This window comes from Columba livia, chromosome 1, assembly GCF_036013475.1.
Source record: "Columba livia isolate bColLiv1 breed racing homer chromosome 1, bColLiv1.pat.W.v2, whole genome shotgun sequence".
Lineage (NCBI taxonomy): Eukaryota > Metazoa > Chordata > Aves > Columbiformes > Columbidae > Columba > Columba livia.
Window position 1 is genome coordinate 117,723,221 of NC_088602.1, and position 7,480 is coordinate 117,730,700.

A 7,480-nucleotide genomic window follows, 5' to 3' on the forward strand; every position below is an offset into this window, starting at 1 on the left:
ATGTCGTGTTGCTAGCATACTGCCTGTGTTTCTCCATTACAGCTGTATATGTTATCTGCTGGTATGTGAATAGCCAATGTTAGCTGATTGGTACAACTTGACCTACATCTATCTAAAGGAACCAGATGGTCCCTACAAAGTAACTCTAAAGATAAAGATAACGCTGAGAAGATAAAAATGCTTTGGTGGCTGGTACAGCACTGGGTTGCACTAAGAATTGTATTACTACATCTCATCAGAATATACTTACTTCAGCACAGTTTCAGTAATCTTAGAAAAACTCCAGGTCAGTTTTTGACTACTAATTGCATATAAAGCTTGACACCATGATTCTGGTTTTCCTGAAACCTGGCACGTAGTCAAACCCCTAGCTATTGGACGAAGTTAGAGAATATGATTGTGGTATTTAGTTCAGGAAAATAATTGGAATGGCATAGACACAGCAAAGCAGTCAATACCTTGAGTCAAAACTACTATAGCTTTATTCAACTTTTCTATTATCATGCTATACTTTCATAAAAGCTTCTAAAAAAGCAGGGTCATACTTATCTAGCTGAAGTAAGTCAAAAACATGTAAGCATAAAAAAACCCCATAAGCATAGGAAGATATTAACAAAGAAGGAAAGAAGAGATGGAATGGATGAAAGAATCAGTATTCCAGACCATACAAGAATATTACTGTGTTTTTATTATCTTACAAAATTATCCTGGATCCAGCAAGCTGCCACTTTTCACTGTCACAGATGGAAAATAATTGTATTTTAAAGCTGGTTTTGGCTTCTGACTGTCATGTATTGTTTTGACCAAAGAAGAAAATAAGAAATGTAGTGATTATGTAAACATTCTGGACCACAACAGTTAACAGATACTCATTTTCATCCTTGATTTTGTGCAAAAGGCTACTATGGGGGGAAATATTTTTTCAATTTTAAACTATCATAGAATCATAGAATAGTTTGGATTGGAAAGGATCTTTAAAGGTCATCTAGGCCAAACCCCCTGCAATGAGCAGGGACATCTTCAACTAGATCAGGTTGCTCAGAGCCCCGTCCAGCCTGGTCTGGAATGTTTCCCGGCATGGGGCACCTACTGCATCTCTGGGAAACCTGTTCAGTGTTGTACCACCCTCATAATAGAAAAATTCTTTCTTACATCTAGTCTAAATATACCCTCTTTTAATTTAAAGCTGTTACCCACTGTCCTATTGCAACAGGCTCCACTAAAGTTTGTCCCCATATAAAGCTGCTTGCCACGGAATGTTGAAAATGTACATGGGTTCAAATAGCAACTGGACAAAACTATGAAAAAATATCTATGAAAGTCTTGCTAGATACAAAGTCAATTCCTCTCTCTTATGTGGTCCTCCGCTCCTAAATTGCGAAACACAGGGAGAATACATCACCTTTTTACTTTCTCCCCTAGACGCCTACTACTATCACTATTAGAGAGAACACGGACCACTGCTCTAGGTCAGCCTTTCAATTGATCAACTACACCCATGCTTTTAGAGTAGTTGGAGGAGTCACTGAGGCATCGTATGTGTTTCCCAGGTGACAGACTAATGGGTTCACTGCTAATGTTGAATCCAAGTGAATGACCTCTGTCTTTGGGAGGACAGCAAAGCAGGTTGCTCAGCTAACATTCAAACTCAGAAACCCTCAGAACTGAGTGACTTCATATAGTCATCCAGTTCATCTTCACTGTGTTAATGTGAGGAAACTATTAGCCTGGACTTCCAGTGATAGTATGGAGAGGGGATCTATCTGCTTACATAATTTCAGTATCATCTTGAATTACAGGTGTTCATTTTTTTTTTTTTTTTTAATAGAATAAAATTCTGTATTTAAAACACACGGGATGGGAAAGCTTTATCCATGATCCCTTCTGGAGATTTAATAAAAAGAAATTGTGATGCACATACCACAGACTGTTCCAACATCTGGCAATGATAGAAAGAAATGGACACAAGAAAAATGTGCCCACTTTCAGGAGACTGAAGAGAATTTACAATGACAAATATTCATTATATTGTGAATGTTGTCAGCTTTGATTTATTGTAAACCTGCACTACTTGACTGAAGGGTCTGTGAAGTATGAAGTATTCAGGATTATATGAAAACTGAAGTATTTGCATTCTTAAATATCTGAATTTATTTCTTAATGAAAATCAATAAAGAATAAGATAACAGAATACCTGTCCCATATGTAGCATATATTTCAGATTCCTTTAGATTGAAGACAGTGTATGTTAAAGGGAAGGGCTGTGCCTGGTGAGTAGGTTGGTCCTGGTAATTTGAAATGAAGAGGCTTCGAGACAACCTGTCTGGGGAATTTATGTTGCACATCTCCTGCCATGTTCCTAGCACACAGACTTGTACTGAAAGTGGTGAGGAAACCACTTTCTTAGCAGTGGAAACTGGGACATTGCTGGGCTTTGCAGAAGCATAGAGATGTCAGGGCTACCGCTTTGGTTAGTGGCAGGTCACTTCTCCCACAACTCTAGAGCCCTGGGTTAGTCATAATGACACAGAAAGGCCCGAGATAGAGGCAGCACACTTTAGATGATTAAGTTAGTGAAAACATGATGATTATCAGGCTGGTAACCCAGTATATCCTGCAGTCTCTGTAAATGCTACTTTCCTAGGGCACCTCAGCCCTTGGCTTGGAGTATTGCCAATGGGATGGTACTTTGAAACAACTGGGAGCTCTTCTCACTAAAAGTATCCCTTTTAGGTTGTTTTTATGAACTTTTTTTTTTTTTTCCCCTCATGTGAATAGATTTTAAACACTAGGTGTCAGTCAGTCACCTCACAAAAGCAATCTCAAGTCATCACACATTTTTCTTTGGCAGCAGAAACTTTTACAGGGAACACGTACAATAATCTACACATTAAGTAATAACTGTAGTAATGCCAAAATTATTTGCAGTAGTTATTCCACAGGACTGTTGTTCAGCCACAGAGATCCCAGAGCCAGGGAACATGAAGAAAACCCTTTTGTAGAAAGACCCTTTCAAACACTGTATTGAATATTCACAGTGTCTCTGTAAAATCCCTCTTAATCTGTTTCCTAATGCTACAGGTGATTGGTAAATTCCTCTGGTAGACCACCCATGGAGCATTTGTAAAAAAAATATATTTCAAAAAGAAAGGACACTCATCAGCTAGGTTGAAAAACAGGAGTTCAAGCAGCACCCTTCTGCATTTCCTAGCCAAATTAGGACACTGGTAAGGGGCCATGCAACTACGTTTCAAGAAGTTATGGTCTCCTCTTACTTTTCTGACATTTGGAGGTTGCTCTCCAGAGGGCATCATTGGGATACAGAAACTTGTGCCTGCAGACAAGTTTTTGTGACAACTGAGGGCTGTTTAAGCAAAATGCTTGTGTTGACAACAATTTAAAGCTTGCTCCTTTTGCCAGTTCTTCTTCAAAGGGCCAAATGTAATTTTAGAGCTCTACAAATGTAACTACTCCTACATTTATACAGTACACCCTGGTCTAGAGCGTATGAAGATTCTCTGGCCTCTACTCTTTTACACATATATTTAAAATTACTGCATCTTTGCCATGAGCCTCTGAGGAGAAGTGTCTTTTATGACATGCTGGCCTCATAAGATTTATTTTTTTCATTCAGCCTGTGACATCCAGCCTATGCTGCTCTGGACTATCTGATCTTGGGGTACAAAAGGTTGGGTTAGTGCAGCTCCCTCCACGTGTTAGTCCAACAGGATGAAGGACCACTGAGGACATGTCATCAGAGGAGGCAGGCAACTGCTTTCAGGCTAAAAGAACAAGGCTGGATTTTTCACTGCTTTGTACTTTGTGAGGCAGAATACAGCCATGTGCAGGGCTACCCTGTGAGAGCAGTTGTGTTTCCATCCACTCTTCACTCATCCTGCCTGAGCATAGGTCATTGCAGAAGGTGAAGGGACTGGAGAGCCAGTCCCTTTGATGTCTAGACGATCACCGTGTTTGGGTCTTTTTTATATTACTTTGTTTGATCTCACACCAGAGCTTTAGTACATTTTTTCCCAGTGAAGGGAAGAAACAGCAGTGAATTAGTTCCTCATCTATGTACCTGTTTTCCTGCTGTGATCATTTGGCCATGCTTTCTTGTTCCCTTTATTTCAGGGTAGTTTTGCACCTGTACATCATCATGATGGCCATGACAGCCGCTCAAATCAATAAAAACTAGACATATTTGTATGGCAAGCCTTCTACTAAGACAAAGGCTGCCTTGTGTGGAGCAATATGCAAACACCTATATGCAGATTCATCCCACTTAAGTGAGGTGCCTCTGACAGAAAACCAGAACCCCTCTATAGCCCATGGAGAAAGACAGACACCTCCAAAGGGTGGTTCATTACCCCTGACTTGCAAGAGCTCCCTCCTGCTATCCTTCTTACTGCAAGAACTCTAATTCAGCATTTGAAGTTAGCTGAAAAGAAATAAGGGAAAAAAATAAGAGATACCATAGATGTAGCAGCACAAATAGAAAATACAGTTAAAATGTGGAAAATGGAAAGATAGGGGGAAGCAGTGTAGGGGTGAATAAGAAAATGTCTCTCAGATGCCCTGTGTCCTCAGATCTGTCATCAAAAAGTACCTTGTTTTGACCATATATGCCTCCTAATTTGAAAGTTCTGTCATTTGTATGATCTGTCTTTTGAGTAGATGCAAGACTGATAACTGTCACCAAAAATATTCTCCTGACTGCTTGAAATAAGCATTTATGACTCTTTTTAAAGGCAGTTCAGAAAAGTGAGATGAATTTTGGACTCTTCTGCTTGAAGCCTAAGACTGACCTGGTGTCATCAGTACTATCTTTGCCTTGCTCAGAACTAGAGCCCAGAACATGGAGCATGTGATACTAAGCTGATTTGATCTGTGAGATACAGCCACAAGCTAAAAATTATATCCTTCCAAATCATCATGTGGGTCTTTTGTTCCAAACTGGCTATATGAAGCTGAATTTGGTGTTTTACTGCTCAAGTAAAACAAATGAACACTGTAACAAAAGAACTGTGTGTCCTTTGCCTGTGGGGATCCTTTCATGGCTATGAAAGTTGAATGAATTGGCCTGACACAGACTCTGCCCTCTCCCTTAATGACTACTTCTTTAATGTTTGTGAACACTGAATATTTATCAGTCTTTTACTTTCAGTCAAACTCTGGCTGAAACTGCCTAGCATAATTAAAAGGAGAAAAGAAGAGGTGACTGAGACATATGTCCATATACACACACAGACATAGGTCCATAGGCACACACAGCATGATCAGTCCAACCTCATTTATCTAATAAATCAGGCTCAAAGTTCTTGAAGACACACTACTACCCTGAAAAGTGAAATTTTCAAAATACTAACATTCCATGCATACCATCTGACCTTTAATGAGGTTAGATAAATTTATTGAACTCAATTAAATTAGTCTCACACATACTTAGAAAACTTCAGCAAATGAGCTGATTGCTATGGTTCATACTTAATAATAACTTTGAAGACTAAATTCTATTTTTGTAATCAGTAAGGAGTAAAAGAATTCACAGACTCACAAAGCTGAAGTTTTATTTTGCCTCTTTAAAAGATCTTTTCTTAAGTGAACCTGAGTGAAATGGCACTCTGAAAAAAATCAATTGTTTTACAATGCATGTAAAAATATGACATTATTTGTCAAAGAAACGAAGTGATACATATACACTGAGCTGTTTGGAAATAAGATTGATTTATTAAATATCTGATTTTAAAAGCAAATCATTATTGTGGTTGCACATATCCTAAAGATATAATTAGTTCTGTCATTAAAATATAATTTTTGAACTCCTGGTGGATGCAAATCAAACTATCATGTAAACTTTATGAAACCACACCAGTCTTGCTCCCAGATAAATTAATAGCAAAGTTCCCACTGAGTATACGGAATTTCTTTATTGCACTGAAACACTGGAAAGTGCACACTATGCTTGCACAAAGCCTGGCTGTTCAGCACAGCAGAGTCTGATTTCAGAGTCCAGTGTCATCCATAAAAAAAGAAGCTGACACCACCTGAGTATGACATCAGGATGAGGAAATATTTTCCTTGTCTTAAAGAGCCAGTATAATTGTGCAAGCAGGAATTATTTTATAACAATTTTGAAGCTCCTGAAACAAATGCTATTTAAATATAACAAAAATCACATTAAAGACAAGATTAAAAAACATTAGTTTTGGTTGGCTGGCTGGGATTGGTTTCCTGAGGTTTTGCTTTGTTTCTGTTTTGTTTCATTTTTTTTTGCCAAAGCTAGATGATACTTGATATAAAACAGCAATTTAAACTGTTGGATCATAACACAAACATCCTGTCAAAATAAACTGATGGTCTATCTAGTTTGTTTTTTTTTCTTATGTAATGTCTGGGTGTGCTTTTTATCTATTATTTATTGATTTTGAGACTGTTTGGAATTAATAAGAAGGTAATAAAGAGAAAATATTATAATATTATAATGACATTGTAAAATTTCAGGGTGTATAAGTTCAAAAACTGCATGCAGGTCTGGTTGTCCGACCTAAAAATAATACAATAAATCTAGAAAGCAAATGACAACAGCAGTAAAAAGTGTGAAATTTCTTGCACCTGAGAAGGAACTAGGCGGTCTAGGATCCTTCATCCTGGGACAAATGTAGTTAAGGGGAAAGGTGGTTATTCTAGCTATAAACTGAATGACTGGCTATAAACTAAAGAAATCAGATACATGTCTTCCACCAACATGCATTGTTAACCTCTGAAAAACTTTTCCAAGGAGTGCTCTGGATGCTGATGGTCAGTATGGGTTCAAAAGCTGATTAAAAAAATCTCATAGAGTAACCACTGATTCACCAAGAACTATCAATGAATCAAGGATGTAGGAAGCCCCTGAGCTCCACAGAGCCAGAGAGAAGGCTGCATGCTACACTTGTCCCCTTCTTAAATCCTTCCCTTGGCCTCTCATGATATGCCAGCTGGAGCTCTTCCCAGCTGCCCTGGGACCCCATCATTGGCATGGAATCCTCCAGACTGGAGGGACTAATGGACAGCCCTGTCTGCCTGGGAAAGTGTGTGCTTTAGGAAGACCAAGGCATGCCTTCACTGGAAGGGAATACAGAGGAGGCTTAGAGCTGAGTTCTGGCCTCTGCTTTCTTGTGCACCTCTTGTCAAGGGGAAGAAAATATACAGTCTTTGAAGTGTAGATAAGCTCATCACCTTAGATAGGGGTATGAGCAGGTGTGGCCAACATATTCTTCCTGGAATCCATTTACTAAAAAGCTATATGAAGTTCCAAGAAATCACAGAATCGCATAATGGTTGGGGGTGGAAGGGACCTCTGGAGATCATCTAGTCCAACCCACCTGCTAAAGCAGGTTCATCTACAGTAGATTGCACAGGAATATGTCCAGGTGGGTTTTGAATGTCTCCAGAGAAGGAGACTCCACAACCTACCTGGGCAGCCTGTGGTGAAATGTGA